The sequence below is a fragment of the Typha latifolia genome, chromosome 13 (genome assembly GCF_019914945.1).
Source record: "Typha latifolia isolate L0001 chromosome 13, TyphaL0001v2, whole genome shotgun sequence".
Taxonomy (NCBI): Eukaryota; Viridiplantae; Streptophyta; class Magnoliopsida; order Poales; family Typhaceae; genus Typha; species Typha latifolia.
The window spans coordinates 5,187,525-5,207,118 of NC_133098.1; positions in this window are offsets into that span (position 1 = coordinate 5,187,525).

The window sequence follows — 19,594 nt, forward strand, 5'->3', positions numbered from 1 at the left end:
GTCATGTTGCAAAGAGGCTCTAACGCTCTTGTTCATACATTTCTTTGGGTTTTCTTTTCCTCTCTTAGTTTCCGTCATTGATGTTTTTTTTTTGCCCTTGTGTCTTTTGGTATTTCACACAATTGTGAGATTGTACTATTGCAAGAGTTGTTTTCTCTTGGGAAACATGTGTGTATCAGTGTAGCCTATAGTGTAATATAGAAAAGACTATAACTAGCAATCGATTGAAGGCACTAAACTACGTACTCAAGACGATCTACTTTCACACCATCCTTGGTGTAGAGCTTGGAGATGAATGTGCCATAGAGGTAAGCCCACTACAATGAATATTGAAGCAATCGCTCGTCATATAACACAACATCTGTGACGTATGAAGTACATCTTGTCAAAATTAAGTTCGTTGGTCCTCTTCCTTGGCAGTAGGATATGAAAGCTGATCAGAATCAACAAACAGTAATAAGGCTTCAAGTCGCCTTATCTAATCATGAGTTGAGGGATCATCTCAACTAGATTTGCATACTAAGAAAAATTAGGTATCGAAGAGAAAACGGGATCATCTGAACTACGAATGACGACTTTATCTGGTGTCTATGAGTGCATATATGGATTACTGGGCTAAGCAACTCAAGAAAAATGAGGTATCGAAGAGAAGTGTCTACTGTAACTGTCAATCTAACTCCACATACATACGACTTGACTGCGTTCGAACTATAAGATGCTTTTGCATAGAACTTTCAGACAAATTTGATATATCGAAACTTGTGGAGTGAGCAATCTATTCCATCATTGAGTAGTGAAAATATAAGGGATATCCTCATCCATGTTGATGAGAGAGGAAGGGAAGTCTTGTGTCCGTTCGTTTGCCTCGAATTTCTATGTATTCATGATTTGTACTCACTTATTGATATATGTTATGTAATCAATCATGATATATATTGACTTTTACTTGTGTGATTTACTCTCTGACTACTGTATGTTTATGTTTACTTTTATCTTTATCAATTTGTGATAAAAGGTATTATTATCCTTATCAATTTGTGATAAAAAGGTATTATTATCCTTATCAATTTGTGATAAAAAGGGAGAGATATTGATGTTTATCTTAAGGGGGAAATTATTTTGACTTGAATCGAGGGTAGAATATGATTGTATTTTTTTAAAAAAACTTGATTCAATGCTTTGCTTGTGGGAGAACATTGAATATTAAATTGATTGGATATCATTTTGTCGAATTGCATTTGTTTTACACACTTGCATTTACAGTTATAGTTTGTGTTTGATCTCCGCAAGTATTTACAGATGCGAAAAAGAAGTATCTCTTGATCATGGAAAACATTATATTTGGTAGAAAAAAATGTTTAGGAATTATTTTATCACGAAATTGCTAGGGGAAAATTATAAATGAAAACTTATATAATTACAAGTTTGTGGACACAAAACACTTTAAAATATAATATATATTAGGTCAGTACATGACTTGTGAAATAATTCTTAAACGAAGAAGATCGAAGAATGAAATTAAGATTAAGTCAAAATTTATATGTTCAAATTTGTAGGCTAGGTGCACACCCCAAACAACGCGATGCACACCCCAGCATGAAATTAACATAGGATTCCCTACGTAATTCGAAGGTGGGTGTGCACCTTAATAGTTTGATTAGAAACAGAAAGTATGAAATGAATTTCAACTTGATGTTTCCTTTGGTGATTCTACTAGAATGAATCAAAGATGTTCTAATATATTTATAAAAGAATGTCAGCGGTCAAATTGTGATGTGATTTGGGTTAGATCAGAACACATCATAGTGACATTGGACTCAATGGATCGAGTCTAGTATCCTATCTATTCTGCTTATATAGTTTAGTTAGAGTCTAATTAGGTTAGAGCTTATTTAATTAGTTAAGTTCTTAACTTCTACGCAATTTTAGAAAAATATTTTATAGATATTCGTTAGTTGACCAAATATTATGAAATCACTTAGAAAAGATCGAAGATGTCCTCATCTACAACTTTCGTATTTAAGATTTCTCTAGATTAGGGTTCTATCTATGACAGAATGAAGAAAATATTACGAGAAAAATAAGCAAGACTGATTTAGCTAAATCATGTTTATCTCTAGATCATGTTTATTTTTCAGTGTAAGTGTCTAAGGCAAGTTCAATTAAGTCATGTAAGCCACTAAAGCAAGTTCAATTAAGTAATGTAAGCCTCTAAGGCAAGTCCTAGTTTGAGTCCTATAAGTTTTTCGGGTTAAGTTCAAGTATGACTCATTATACCCAACCTCTATATAGAGGGATTGGGGCTTTAAACATCTAAGTATCTCAGCATTGAGAAATTATTTTAGTCTTGAGTTTATTTTAGGAGTAAGTTTAAAATAATTTAGGAGTAGAATTAAGTTAATCATAGCCGTTTATTTTCCTAAGAGTAGATCTAAGTTAGAAACTCAAATTCTACCTCCAACACATAGTCACAATTACCTCTAGTAGGCACCCTACTCTACAATAGTGTCCACTACCACCATTGGTCATCCGCCACTCTTCGACGATCGCCGCAACGTCGGATATTTATTATTTTACTTTGTTCTGACCTTACTCCACTATTTTAATTATATATTTTCATTTAGACATCTGATTAACGTGAAACTAGAGCCATTAGAACCCTATCTTGTGAAGATACCATTACTTAAATTTTCATAATTTTTTTCGTTTGAATCAATCTAGATCTGGTTCGTAAGACGTTCTTTGGACAATGGTGAACATGTGATCCAAAGCTAACCCAGGGGAGATCACGGCCATAAAGGACCAAAAACTCATCTCCATCCCTGTGGAGGTTTCCTCGGCACCATTAATAATGAGCCACTAGCATGGGCAAAAGCATTTTAAAAAAAATATTTGGCTGAGTTGAAGGAGAATTTGAAGGAGATCCAAACCACTCTCAAGAACCTATTTTAGACCTTCCACCTTCCTATATCACCAATGCTGTCGGCCATAGCGGAACCAACCTCCCCATGGCATAAAAGTCTAAACTGTGAAGGAGGGGAAGTGCCTTCCCAAACCATGATTAAAGCACCACCTCCAGCTGTAGTGGAGCTTCTACCATCTCTACAAATTGTTTCCACCACCGACAGGACGCCGGAGCAGTCGCCAACGACAATCCCATCGTCGTCTTCCCTAATTGTGGTGGAAAATAAAGGTCAAAACCCTAGTCTTCCACTAGTGGCAATCTAGACACTTTTGGTTCAAGCCACTAACACCTTCCTTGGATTACCCACACTCAAACCATGGCCTAAACCATATGCACTAAGACCTTGGCTCGAACTACTCGTGGCTGGGATTTGGCTCGAGCCATCCACGACTAGGGTGGACTATGGCTCAAACCAACAAGCCCTAGAGAAGAAACCATGATGGGGTCCCCTTCCATGTGGTAGACGGGATGCACAAGGAGATCGAGGACATAAAGTTTGACAGCGAACGAATGTTTGGCAACCACCATGGACACCTTGAGAATTAGGTGGATGGAAGTGTAGTGGATTGATGCGATCCATGTCAGATAGGATAACATCATAGGGATATTAGGCTCGATGGATCTAGTCTAGTTATCTTATTTATTTTACTTATGTAGTTTAGTTAGAGTCTAAGTAGGTTAGAGTTTATTTAACTAGTTAAGTTTGTTAACTTCTATGTTGTTTTAAGAAAATATTTTGCATATATTCATCAGTCAACCTAATATTATGAAACTACTTGGAAAAGATCGCAGACGTCCTCATCTACAACTTTTATATTCAAGGTATCTTCAGATTAGAATCTATCTATGGCTAAATGAAGAAACATACCGAGAAAGATAGGAAAAACTAATTTAGCTAAGTCATGTTTATCTCTATCTTATTTATCTTTAATGTAAGCCACTAAGACAAGTTTAATTATATTATGTAAGCGTCTAAGGCAAGTCCTAGTTCAAGTCGTATAAGCCCTCATGGCTAAGTCCGAGTAGGACTCATTGTACCCGACTTTTATATATAGACGAGCTGGGATTCAAACATCCAAGTATCTAAGCATTGAGACATTATTTTAGTCTTGAGTTTATCTTAGGAGTAAGAGTAAAATAATTTAGGAGTAGAATTAATTTAATCATAGCTTTTTATTTTTCTAAGAGTAGATCTAAATTAGAAACTCAAATTCTACCTCCAAGTCATAACCACCATCACCTCCAACAGCTACCCTACGGCCGTCCACCACTACCCTTGGCTGTCCACCACCTTCCGACGACCACTGCAACGTCAGATATTTACCATTTTACCTAATTCTAACCTTTCTCCACTATTTTAATTATATCTTTTTATCCGGATATTCGATTGATATGAAACTAGAGTCATTAAAACCCTATCTCATAAGGCTACCACTATAAAATGTTCATAATTTTCTTAAATTCGGATTAGTCCAAATTTGATCAATGTTTTGAAGCAGCGGAGAAGCTTAAACAACAATAAACCTATCTACCATCTACTGAGGTCGACCCACATCTCATTTAGTACAATCAACGAGGAGCAATCTATTTCACCAAATAATTTATCAACGTACAAAATTTGAGTAGGAGAAAGACTTCAATCCATGAGACCATTTGGAGCATAGTGAGAGTATTATATGTGATCTCGCATCTACGCTTTGAGTGTGAAATAAATTGGTCTGAGAGATTGATCGTGACATATGGTAGTGCAATTATATATAATAATAAGTTTATAGACACAAAATACTTTAAAATCTGTTGTACAATCTAGGTTTAATGTAAGATCATATCATATGACTTGTGGAGAAGTATATGTGCGGAGAAGAGTAAAGAACGAATGAGAAATCAAGTCAAATTGAAGAAAATTTAGTACTACAGGATGGGTGCACACTCAAAACAGTGTAGCACGCACTCTAGCATGAAATTTACGTATGAGGACCTGGTCGGGCTAGCCCCGACCAAAATAAAATCAAGCTTAGGCTTAGACAGGGCCTAGTGCAACCAAAATAAAATCGAGCTTGGGCTTGAACAAGGCTTAGCGCAGTTCATTTTCGGACTAGTACTGGACTGGGTTTAGGCAAGCACCAGGTTCAAATTTTTTGACCTAGTCTAGCCCATGCTCATGCTATTGGGTAGGCCAATTTGCAGGCAGATGGAAGGATAGGCCAGGTCCTATGAACGGATCGGTTAGATTCAATAACAAAATGATTGAGGGTTTGAAATCTAAATATTTGAAAATAATAATTGTTTATGATTGAGAATCTCAAAACTCTTAACCATCCACTTGATTTTTTTAATCCTTCTCTCTATTTTTTGATCTAATTGACACTAATGGAAATAGATCGGATTCATGCACAACGTAATCCAGTAACATATATATAACTTTTACGATCATATCTATTTTAGAATCAGACTAAAAAAATATACCACTCGCATAATTGTTTGAGAAAGAAAATCAAAAACCCATCGGCCAATTCACGCTCTTTCCAATCCTCCACCAAGTACTCACAATTCAACTTTTTGAATGTTGCTATATGGTCACTAATGACCGCAATAATCAAGATTTTACCTTAGCAATACAAGCAATTTAAAATCTTAGATGGAATTTATGGGATTTAAATTATAGACATAGGCCGAGCAAATTGTGGGCGGATGGGCTAGGCCGTAATGGGCTCATGTCGGGTCGGGTTGGACAAGGGTTGACCTAAAAGTCCAATAGACTTGGGGTCTACATGCTTTTTGAGCACCCCTAATGTATTTTAGAGCTAGGTGTGCACGCAGTAAGTTAGACGTGCACCGGACAAGTAGACAGAATATAGAAAGTTTTAAATCACTTTCAAACTTGGAGTTCTCTTTTTTTTTTTGATTTAAGGAGCTGAAATCAGCTAAGGTTTACATCAGCAATTGTAAGTGCACCACTTCTATCATTTAAAATCATAACATTAAGGTCTAGTGGGACCTTTTCTGGACAATCCTAGCAAACAACTTGAGTCGCCTTTCGACCAAAATTGGCCACCCAGTCAGCTGCCTGATTTCCCACCCGATACACATGGGTGAACTTGACCTCCGAAAACATGGAGATTCATGTCCAACATCTGTCTACAATGCCCTGATTCGCCACGAACCTAGTTCTATACCTTTCAGAACTTTGATAATGACCTTTGCATCCAATTCCATAATGATCTGAGTCCATCTCCCAACTTGGAGTTCTCGTTATGGGACTTTTCTAGTATAAAGTAGAGATATTCATCACCTTTATTATGAGGAGTATCATCTACATATATCTTAGTGTCTGTATTTCAATAAAGGATGAACTAAAAGTATCAAAAGAGCTGAGCTGAGTTTATATTGACTATCACCACCAACCAATGAGGGGTTTAAAGAATGAACTTTTTAATTAGAGTAGTTAATCAAGATGAACTTCGAGAAATTATGCAGACTTCAACACTTAGACAACAGACTGTCTATAGAGTTGTAAGAACTTTTTATTTCTATAAACAATATAATATAGATTGATATGATTTGGGCAAATCCATGGTTTTTTCCTCTCGACATATTGAGAGATTTTTCATGTCAAAAACATTCATGATTGTAAGTTTGTCGTTTACTTTTCCCATTCTTACTCTTACTCGGCTTTTCTGTTTCTTACTCTTAATAAGATTTTTCACTCAGTGACTTTGAATTTGCTTTTCATAGTTAGAGTAAAATTCAAATTTCCATGTCCTGCTGCTTTTATTTTTCTAAATACCACTCATATTCAGTTTTCCAAAATCTATATGGATTCAAAATTCTAAAGTAATTCATTTATATTCCTATACCTAGCAAAACTAGAGATCCTATCTCCAAACAAATTTCCACAACACAGGTTGTCCTACTCTAAGCTGGAAATCATCTCATGTCACTTTCATGGCCATGTCCTTATTTTTCAGATTTGGACATTCACGAGGTAAGTGTCTATAGCCTTAACATTCATGAGACTTGACTATATCATATGCTGAAATTTGCCTTTGGACTTACCAACCTTGGAAATCGAAGTTGGAGTAGGAGTTTAAATCCTATTAGGTGTAGAAATCAAACAAGAATCAAACGAACTTTGAAAATCAAAACTGAATAGGAAATAAAAATCCAAATACTAATTTAATGATGAAAACTAAACTCAAGTTGGTGATCAAAAATTTGTTTAAGAGTAGAAAACGAATAGGCTGAGTGAACGAATAGGCCAAAATAAGAATAAGAATACCAAAAGTTTACATAGGAAACACACGACCATGATTCATTTTAACCTTGAAAACCTCTTAGTGCATTAAGATAAAAAAAAACCATGAATCTGTTAAAACTAGATCAATCTAAACCATATCGAATATAAACAGAAATGTTTTACAACCACCTAGATATTACATCGTCTAAGGGTTGAAGTCTTTGTCTTTTACTCGAAGCCCATCTCATTAAATACTCCATGATTAGGTTGTCTCTGCATCTAGTTTACAATACATTGCCACTGATCACAGCTCATACTCTTCGTCTCAATTTAACACCAATGGTGCTTTAGGATCATATAATGTTGAAGCTCATCAATCAAGCATATATATATATAAGCTCTCCTTACATAGGAATCTAACTTCATGGGGGAAGTAGATAACTCTTCTAGGTTGAAACTAGATGAAATACCCAAACCTCCAAATACACGTGTAAACTGCGTGGGTAAATTTCTCCATGCGGTGCATCACATGACCTGTCAGTACAAGAATTTTACAAGGCACACAACAACACAAATTCACTATAAATAAACTCAACCATAAGAGTTCGGATACAAGTTTCACAGGCCACAACAAGCCTTCTAAATACAAATCCAAAATACAATGCTAAAGTTAGACATACTGAGAAAGAAAAGCAGCTACTCCTCGCTACCCGCACCTGCGTCCCCTAGCTCTGAAATAATACCACCAAGAGGTGGTGAGCTCACAGCACAGCGAGTAGGATTCGTACAATCTAAAATAATGAAATCACATATGTATATCCATTATATGCCTCTATTTGCTAGCAATAACAATATGCTTGTTGAAATGACTTAACATGAGTTACTAAATTAATGCAATCGATAAAGATTACCAGTCACTATCCTGGAACATGCTAGTTCCTAACATATCAAGATAAGTCCATATAGATATAAAGCTTAATACAATCTCTTATTCGTACATATCTCAATTATAGTGTTTACATGTTATGCATAGCAATAAAAGAGTACTTTAGTCATCTCATGCCTACCAAGGCATTAATCATATTTATCATAGCTCACCGAGCTATTCACCACATAGGGTAAATACTCTCAAGAAACAATCATCCATCACATAACCATTCATCATCTCATACATCGAGGGGTGATATGTACACATCTAGCAGTATTGCCACCTACATGTGGATGGCGACACTACATATGACCGGTTGTCTATGGCCATCAGACTAAGGACCCCGGTCATAAGCCCATATGTCACTCTCTCTAAATCATCACCGCCCTCAGCGGGAGAATCGGGAGCCTTCGGCTCATCAACAGACGCCTTAACCCTGCGTCGTCGGGTACCGTTAGAGTTATATCTCCGCCTTACCATCATATTCTTCTACCATCATAATCTAGTCCTAACTATGTAGTATAACTACTTGAATGCCACACAGGCTCCCAACCTCAAGTGTAGGCCGCTAATAGTATAGTCATATAAGATACACTCTACCCTTAACCCTGGGCTGAGTGAGTAAGGGCACTACCTAGTCAGAACCCGACTACTAATGATAGGTGGGAGTCGTGCAGTGTCTATAAGTGTATAAAGCATGCCATAGTCATCATGATCGTTACGTTCTATATTCACAACAGATATATATATGCAAGGGTATATCATACAGGATACATGTAGAGCATCATCACACTAATGCTTATGCTATATTAACATTTTCATAATATCATATTGAGCAAATTATCAATAACTGCATATGTAAAGATATAACATGGTACACTAAATGCATGTATTAATATCGACATTTTCTACAATGTCATAACAGGTATAATGACCGTAATTACATTATTCTAGACTTTGATAAACTCCACTCGCCTGGGGTCTCCACGGTATACTAAATCTCGTCAGCTAGCCTACTCATCCGAAATCCCAAAATCCTCCTCACGCGGTGTCAATCCTATTAATTCATGCAATTAAAGCTAAGCCATACGTAAGATTAGCGAACTAATAGAATTAATTATCTTATTAGAGAATTTATGTTTAGGCATATACATGAGTCGGAGGTCTCCTAGGGTGAGTCCTATGTTATCCTAAAATTCACATGATAATAAATTGTTATTACGGGGGTTTAGGCTAATTAAATCAAATGGAAATGGATAAACGGGGTTATAAGATCCAAATGGCCCCGAATGGGCTAGGCTAGAGGTATTGGGCTAGGCTGAAACCTAACCCAATAGACAAGAGGGCCTTGGTGGGCTAAGGTAGGCTGGGGACCCAACCACAGCCCACCAAGGTTGGATTAGTGGGCTGTAGTCTGCAGCCCACCCAACATTTGGGTTAGTGGGCTATGGCCTATAGTCAACCCAACATTTGGGTTAGTGGGCTGCGGCCTACAGCCCACCTAAGTCTCGGTGGGCTGCGGCCTACAGCCCACTCGAGCCCAAATCGGTGGGCTCCGGCTTGCAACTCACCCAAGCCTAAGTTGGTGATGAGACGCGGAGGCTCGGCACTGCCGGTGGCCCACGCCGCCGGCAGCCCGCCCTCAGGTCGGCGGCTTGCGACCTACGCCGAGAAGGGAAGGGAAAGAAAGCAAAGGGGAGGAAAAGAGGACTCCAACCTTTGTGAATAGTTTCTAAAATCGTCCAAGCTTCTTTTGCTATCTCACAAGTAAACATTCTTCTAAATTCTTCCGAGGAAACACAACTAAAAATTGAATTTATTACCTTGCTATTCTATCCAACTTTTTCATAGTCTGACCTATCCCATGACTCTATCGGTTTATTAGCAAGTTTATCATCCACCATGTACATTGGTGGACTCCAACCGTTCACAACGGCAAATCATACTCGTTCATCTATAGACTTCAAGTAAGCTCTCATCCTAGCTTTCCAATATCCATAATTTGATCCATCTAGGATAGGAGGTCTAATAGATGATAGTCCATCTCTATGAAAATCCATACCTATCTGATCTCTCTCAAAGGTGAGAGAACCTGCTCTGATACCAATTTAAAAAACCCTAGACACAAGTATGTATCTAAATACTAGGCAATGATATCACTCGTTCGCTTAAGTAAAAGTCCGTAGAAATATTAGCAACAAAAGCAGAGATGAATGCCAAGATTCTAACGTGGAAAAACCCAAACGGAAAAAAAAACCACGGATCCAAACTCGGATCAAAACCAATCACTAGAATAGTAGCAGTTACAAGACTGACTCACAAAACAACCCGTCGATCCAAACGACTTTGTTCTTCTCAGTCTCGCTCGCTAGAACCCACGATTCACTGCTTCTCGTGATTGAAGTCCAACCTCAGTAACCCTCGAGATTGATCTTTCGTCTAGATAGCCCTTAAGACAAAAGATTAACTTTTGTTGATGAGTGGAACCTTGTTAGTTGAAGAACCGATGTAGCCTCAAGAAGTCTCCTTCAATAATGCTTCTTCAACCACCCTAAAGATAGGGCATCACAATCCTTATATATGACCTCCAAGTCTTATTCGTACTCACGAAAGTCCAATTTTATCAAACTTCGTTGGTGCGTTCGAACGCGACCCGGGTGCGTTCAAACGGCATGACTTGATCTCAGGTGCGTTTGAACGGGCCCGAGTGCGTTCGAACGCGACAACTTGAATTCTTCAGGTTGCGTTCGAACGCGTTTGTGAACGCAGCTCTTGGTCTGTGTGAACGCAGTACCCGCGTTCGAACGCGTTTGTGAACGCGGCTCTTTGTCTGTGTGAACGCAGTACCTGCGTTCGAACACGTTTGTGAACGCAGCTCACTGTCTGTGTGAACGCAGTACCCGCGTTCAAACGCGTTTGTGAACGCGGCTCTCTGTCTGTGTGAACACAGTACCCACGTTCGAATGCATTTGTGAACGTGGCTCTCTGTCTGTGTGAACGCAGATTCCGCGTTCGAACGCGTTTGTGAACGCGGTGTGAACTCGACGACTTTTCTCCAATAATCTTGCAATTCTTCAAACCAGAGATATTCTAGACTTGTGTAAAGCTCATATACATAAAAAAATACACTTAGAATATTTTGTACACAATTGCCAATAAATAAAAACCTAACAATCTATTGCAAATAAACATATACCAATCCAAAATCAAGTGAAAATAACTTGAAATGAATAAACAATCCAAACACAAGTTATCAATGGAGCATAAGTTCAAAAGTACTTAAACATATAAAGTTCACAATTTCTCCAAGCAAAGTTATAAGCAAGATTAGAAAGATAGAAAGACTCTAATAAACTCCCCTATTACCATGCTCCCCTACACACCTAGACACCTAGACACTCTCCCCCTTTTTGCAGCAAATGCCAAAGACTAGGAACTCGGAGGAAACTGATGCTGAAGAATCGTCAACACAGAGTCAAGGACAGTCCCCTGACGAGCTTGCTCAGCTCGTAAATCATTCACGATCGAATGGAGATCCTGCACTTGAGTACTAAGCTGATCAAAACAATCAGAGTACTGTGGTAACTCCCCCTCAGAGTGAGATGTTTCACCGTCAGAGCTATCATCAGAATTGTCGAGGTGCGATGAGTGACCAGCGGCGGAAGAGGACGGCTTGAGAGGAGACAACTAGTCGTGAGTTTGACTCCGCTTAAGTGTAATTCAATCCAACAGTTTGTGCGAAGTAAGGGAAGGTTCCGAAGCATCCACACGCACCCCACTCTGAGTGCACAAATTTGTAATAAAGATGCCAAATGGTAACCCCTCACGAGGTGCTTCTTTCTGGGCAGCTATGAGAATCGAGTCATAGATCACCGCAGCCAAATCAAGAGAGACTCCAGTTAACATTGCATGAAGAAGGAATGCACGATCCAGACTAATACTGGAATGTCGAGTCTTGGGGGTGACGTTGTACAGACAAAATAGGTGAAGCATGTGAGCCACTGGTGTCAACTTTGCATGCGGCATCATGTTTCCCTTCCAACGTTCCCCTTTGATCAGTATAGTGCTAGCATATTCATCGACATCAGGAAATGGAGCAGACGTGGGGTACTGAAACTCACTATCAGGAAGATGAAGTTCAGCGCGAATAACATCTGAGTCCAAGTATACAGACACCCCATGAATAGTAGAATGAATACAGCATTCTAAAACCGTGGCATTAAAAAACATTTCCGAACAACTTCCACATAAGCAGTCTTGCTCATCCGACACACCGATAACCATCATCGCTTAGTAAATATCTGTTCTATCCCCAAAGAAGAAAATTCAGAAATGACCACGGGTCGTTCACAGATAACAGGACGGGTCCCAAAATTATGTTTGTATTGCCCGACAGCCGTTGAAGTAGAAAACTTTGGAGCCGAAGTAGGTGACGATACAGTAGTCAAACTGACTTAGTATTTAAATTTGCACTTTTCGACTTATTCTCAATAACCGAACAGGAATTTTTCTTGTAATATTTTTTATACATAAACCATATAGGTGCAATGATGGCTTTCACACATGAGTAGGTAGCCCTTTTCTTGTAGTACATATCGAACAATGTGCAAGAAGATATTCACAAACATCAAAAGTTTTATTTAATTTGCAAGCAATGTACTGAGTCAAACTGGACTCTAAACAAGATGGCTTTCACACAAACTCATTGTAGCCATTTTCATTGATCTTTTATACATATTTGTGATGACTAAGCATGAGGTCAAACTATGCAAATCAACGTCAATAATAAGCTATTTAAAAAAAAAATTTCATGATGTCATACTCACACAAGAATATACACAAGTTATGAGCGCATTAATTTCAGTATAATTATCATAGAAGTCGAGAGATTGAATAAATCAGAAATGATACAATATACTACAAGATGACAAAATTGACTATAATAACTCATAATCAAGAGAAAAATCATATTTATATGTCAAGAGTATATTATTGAATCTAGGAGTGCATCAATTTTTTTTTATATGACAAAAACTCTTGACAAATCTGAAACTAAAACCAAAGAAAATTTCAGAGTAAAGAAAACCTAAAACGAAACGAAAAGAAATAATAAAAATGAAACATGCAAACCAAAACACGCAAACCAAAATAAAAAGAAAATCAATCCAAAGCACAAATTCCTAAAGAAGTACGAAGATACTCAAATCTCTGTAAATCCAAAGGTTTTGTAAATAGATCACCTAACTGTTTCTCCGTCTCAACATGGTCTAGTGCTATTATTTTGTCTTCAACTAACTCGTGTATAAATGATGTCGGATATCAATATGTTTTGTACGCGAGTGTTGAATAGGATTTTTCGATATATTAATAGCACTCATGTTGTCACAATAAAGCACCATAGTATCTTGTTTAATGCCGTAATATTTGACCATCTGTTTCATCCATAGTAATTGAGAACAACAACTTCCCGCTGCAATGTACTCAGCCTCCGCAGTAGATAAAGATATCGAGTTTTATTTCTTACTATGCCAAGCAATCAGATTGTTTCCAATATAAAAACATCCACCTGAGGTACTTTTTCTATCATCACATGAACCTGCCCAATCAGAATCCGTGTATCTAGATATCATAGCTCCCGAGTCATACGTAAATCAGATACCTAAGTCAACTATGCCACCGACATATTTTGTAATACGTTTCACAGCAAACAAATGTGTCTCCTTAGGTTCAGACTGAAACCTAGCACACACATAGACACTAAATGCAATGTCAGGTCTACTAGCAGTTAAGTACAAAAGACTACCAATCATGCTCCTATACAGTGTCTGATCAACACTTTTTCCTGAAATATCCTTACCTAGTTTGGTAGTTGTACTCATAGGAATTCTAGCATGTTTTGTATTTTCTAAACCGAATTTAGTCACAAGATCCTTAGTATACTTGGTTTGAGCGATAAATATCCCTCTTTCCAACTGAGTAATTTGAAGTCCTAGAAAGAATTTCAACTCACCCATCATGCTCATCTCAAAATGACTATGCATAAGATCTGCAAACTTCTTAGCTAATGATCGACTCGTTGCCCCGAAGAAAATGTCATCCACATAAATTTGTGCCACAACTAAACTCTTGTTTGACCGTTTAATGAACAATGTGTTGTCCACTCCCCCTCGAGTGAACCCCGCATCCACTAAAAAAGTGGTCAACTTCTCATATCAAGCTCTTGAGCTTGTTTTAGCCCATAGAGGGCCTTTTTCAGTTTAAACACATGAGAAGGAAATTTTTGATCTTCGAACCCTTTCGGTTGTTCTACATAAACATCTTCATTTAGAGTACCATTTAAGAAAACACTTTTCACATCCATTTGAAACAATTTAAATTTTAAGTGACAAGCAATAGCAAGCAGTATACGAATAGATTCTAATCTAGCAACAGGAGCAAATGTCTCATCAAAATCTATACCCTCAACCTGAGTATATCCCTGTGCTACGAGTCTAGCTTTATTTCGAACTATATTGCCATGTTCATCACTTTTATTCTTATAAATCCATTTTGTTCCAATGACGTTCACATTCTTAGGTCTAGGAACTAAATACCAAATATCATTCCTAGAAAATTGCTCTAATTCCTCATGTATAGCATTAACCCAAGAATCATCTAACAATGCTTCCTTCACATTTTTAGGTTCAAAAGAAGATGTATAACAAGTAAATGATACCTCACTTTGGATTTGTCGTCTTGTGTTAATTGGTTCATTTACGTCTCCGATCACTTGTTATAGTGGATGATCTAATTTCACTCTGGCAGATGGTTCCGGTATGTTGAAGTCATCTTTGTTCATTTCAACTTTGTCCTCGTCCTGATTCTCAATTTTCAGATCAAGCTCCTTTCCTATTTCTTCGGCATATGTATCTGCAGAAACAGAAATAGGAGTAGCTTCAGTTAAATTAGTATTGGATTCATCTATCATAACATTAGCAGATTCCATAACAGTAGAAGTGTCAAGATTAAATACTCTGTAGGCTCTGCTATTATTCGAATACCCTAAAAAGATGCCTTCGTTACTTCTAGTGTCAAATACTCTCGATCACGCAAGATATAGCATTTATCAAAAACTCGAAAATATTTAACACTAGGTTTCTTACCTTTCCAGATTTCATATGCAGTCATTTTTGTACCTGGTCTTAGATAAACACGATTTATCACATGTATCGCTGCATTGACCGCCTCTGCCCAAAACCTTTGAGGAACCTTTTTAGCGTGAAGCATAACCCTAGCCTTTTCCTGCACAACTCGGTTCTTTCTTTCCACAATCCCGTTCTGTTGTGGAGTTATAGGAGCTGAAGATTCATGTTGAATACCAAGAGAATCGCAAAATATGAAAAAAATTTCATTTTCAAATTCTCTACCATGATCAGAATGAATCTTAACTAGGGTAATAGATTTTTCATTCTGCAATTTTAAGCATAGTGATTTAAAAACTTCAAAGGTTTCAGACTTCTCACGTAGAAAGGCAACCCAGGTATATCTGGAGTAATCATCGACCATTAAGAATATATAGCGTTTACCTCCAAGACTTTCCATTTTTGTTAGACCCATCAAGTCCATGTGAACTAATTGGAGCACACGGTCGGTAGTAGCTGCATTTACCTTCTTTTGTGAAATCCTAGTTTGTTTTCCAATTTGACACGAACCGCACACTCTTTTTGACATTTCTTTCATCTTAGGTATTCCTCTTACCACTTCTTGTTTGGATAGAGTAAATAATTCCTTGTGATTCACATGTCTAAGACGTTGATGCCAAAGATCTGCAATGTCAAAAGAGGCACTGTTACATTTTAGTTTATGTGATGTTCCAACAACATAGCAATTATCAGATGTTCTAAATCTATAACATATAACATTACCACCATGATCTAGAATAGTACAATCATTTTTCGAGAATTTTACCTCATAATCTTCATCACAAAATTGATTGATACTCAGAAGATTTGCTTTCAAGCCCTTAACATAAAGAATATTTTCAAGAATAGAAACCCCCGGAGAATTTACCTTTCCTTTACCTATTACCTTAGATGAATTACCATCTCCGAATGTCACAACTCCCCCTTCATATTTTTTAAGATTAGAAAATAACGACTTGTCATCCGACATATGTCTTGAACAGCCACTGTCTAAATACTACAAATCAGAATTTAAAGCTTTCAAAGCTGTATGCACAACATAACATTTCAAATCACTTTTCTTTACCCATATGGCCTTTGTTTTTATCCCATAAATAAAAGCAGTTCTAGGTTTTTGCAAAAATTTGCAATGAGGTCGAATATGCCCTAGAATGCCGCAATGATAGCATGTCGGAACAAACCATTTTCTACTCACCTTTTGTCGAGGAGTGTGACTAAAGTTTACCTTTGCTGCCGTTGACGATTCACCAGTTTGTAGATTCACCTTTAGTTTAGAAGCATTCATCTAGGATTGCTTTGTAAATGCGGTTGATGACTTCAGATATTCTTCCTTTTGTATACCTGCAGAAACGAAGACAGTTTTATTATTATTTGAATTACTAGTGTATCCAACACTATACCTGTCTTTTCCAAAGATCTGAGCCTTTAGGATCTCATCAAGTTTGTTCTTCCCTTTTAGAAATGTCACTTCCTTATTATGTCGCTCTAGTTCAATTTCATCAGCCTTCATTTTATTTTTTGCATTGTCAAGTTGTTCAGAAAGGTCTTTGACACGTTCAAGTTCCAATTTGTACTTCTCCTTAAATTGAATTCTTTCAAGCTCGATTACCTTGAGTCGTTGATGTAGTCTAAGATTGCTTTTCTTGAGTTTAAATGATTCCAGATACAGGTCATTATATGCCTTTTGAATTTCATATTCATCTTCTTCAGCTGGTAACATATCCTGATCATTTGTACTATCAGTATCAACAACGGAATCAATATTGAGTAGAGAAGAGGCAAAAGCAACAAAATTTTCTTCGTCTTTTCCAGAATCATCATCAGATTCATCTGAGTCATCCCAAGTAACTTTCATAGTTTTACCCTTCTTCTTAAGGCGATTAGGGCATTCTTGTGTGTGTCCAAAACCAGAACATTCAAAACTTCGAACTTTATTCTCAGAATTCTTATTTTTTGTTTGACACCGTTGTTGCTCACACTTGTGTTCGAACTCGCGGTATTCTTCTTTTTCACAAATGCTTTGTTTTTCTCAAGTTTTTCAGTATTCAACTTGTTTGGCTTCCGAAAGAATTTATTGAACTTTTTGATGAACATGGCCAACATCTTAATATCTAAATCACCTTCATCATCAGACTCCTCTATAATTTCCTCAATTGTGGATAGAGCAATCCCTTTGGACTTCCTCGGTTTTGAAAGACTGGACTCAAATGTTTGTAGATTTCCTACCAATTGTTCAACTTTCATAGAATCGATGTCCTTACTTTCCTCAATAGCTGTAACTTTCGCCTGAAACCTCTCTAGAAGAGACCTAAGGATCTTAAGGACAATTCTGTTTTCAGGAATTTTCTCTCCTAGGTTGAAACTGGAGTTGATTATATTACTCAGCTTTGCATAGAACTCTTCAAATGTCTTATTCTCCTCCATATGTAGAGTTTCAAAACTAGTAGTCAACCTCTGAAGTTTAGAAAGTTTTACAGCCATAGTTCCTTCGTGAGTAGTTTTTAAGATCGTCTAAGCTTCATTTGTTATCTCACAAGTAGAGATTCTTCTAAATTCTTCCGAGGAAACACAACTAAAAATTGAATTTATTGCCTTGCTATTCCATCCAACTTTTTCATAGTCTGACCTATCCCATGACTCTATCGGTTTATCAGCAAGTTTATCATCCACCATGTACATTGGTGGACTCCAACCGTTCACAACGGCAAATCATACTCTCATCTATAGATTTCAAGTAAGCTCTCATCCTAGCTTTCCAATATCCATAATTTGATCCATCTAGGATAGGAGGTCTAATAGATGATAGTCCATCTCTATGAAAATCCATGCCTATCTCGATCTCTCAAAGGTGAGAGAACCCGCTTCGATACCAATTGAAAAAACCCTAGACACAAGTATGTATCTAAATACTAGGCAATGATATCACTCGTTCGCTTAAGTAAAAGTCCGTAGAAATATTAGCAACGAAAGCAGAGATGAATGCCAAGATTTTAACGTGGAAAAACCTAAACGGTAAAAAAACCACGGATCCAAACTCGGATCAAAACCAATCACTAGAATAGTAGCAGTTACAAGACTGACTCACAAAACAACTCGTCGATCCAAACGACTTTGTTCTTCTCAGTCTTGCTCGCTAGAACCCACGATTCACTGCTTCTCGTGATTGAAGTCCAACCTTAGTAACCCTCGAGATTGATCTTTCGTCTAGATAGCCCTTAAGACGAAAGATTAACTTTTGTTGATGAGTGGAATCTTGTTAGTTGAAGAACCCATGTAGCCTCAAGAAGTCTCCTTTAATAATGCTTCTTCAACCACCCTAAAGATAGGGCATCACAATCCTTATATATGATCTCCAAGATAGAGCCAAATCCAAGTCTTATCTGTACTCACGAAAGTCCAATTTTATCAAACTTCGTTGGTGCGTTCGAACATGGCCCGGATGCGTTCGAACGAAATGACTTGATCTCAGGTGCGTTCGAACGGGCCCGAGTGCGTTCGAACGCGACAACTTGAATTCTTCAGGTTGCGTTCGAACGCGTTTGTGAACGCAGCTCTCGAACTGTGTGAGCGCAATACCCGCGTTCGAACGCGTTTGTGAATGCGGCTCTCTGTCTATGTGAACGCAGTACCCGGGTTCGAACGCATTTGTGAACGCGGCTCTCTGTCTGTGTGAACGCAGTACCCGCGTTCGAACGCGTTTGTGAACGCGGCTCTCTGTCTGTGTGAATGCAGATTTCGCGTTCGAATGCGTTTGTGAACGCAGTGTGAACTCGACGGCTTTTCTCCAATAATCTTGCAATTCTTCAAACCAGAGATATTCTAGACTTGTGTAAAGCTCATATACATGAAAAAATACACTTAGAACATTTTGTACACAATTGCCAACAAATAAAACCTAACAAGCGTGTGCGTCAATCAGAGGTAGAGATTTTTTTTTAAATTGGGGTGTTACAACTATCCCCAACAGTAAAAAATTTCGCCCTCGAAATTACGCACCTGAGTCGATAAATAAATGAGGGTAAGTAGACTAAATCTCCTCCTCTGGCTCCCATGTAGCTTCCTCTACTCCATGGTGCTGCCAAAGGACCTTGACCAAAGGTATGACTCTTCTTCGGAGCGTCTTCACACATCTATCAATGATCCGCACTGGTTGCTCCTCGTAGGACAAGTCGTTTCTCAGCTGGATAGGTTCTTCCCTCAAAACATGTGACGGGTTATATAGATACTTTCTCAAGACTGACACATGGAAAACATTATGAATCTGAGATAGCTCTGATGGCAAA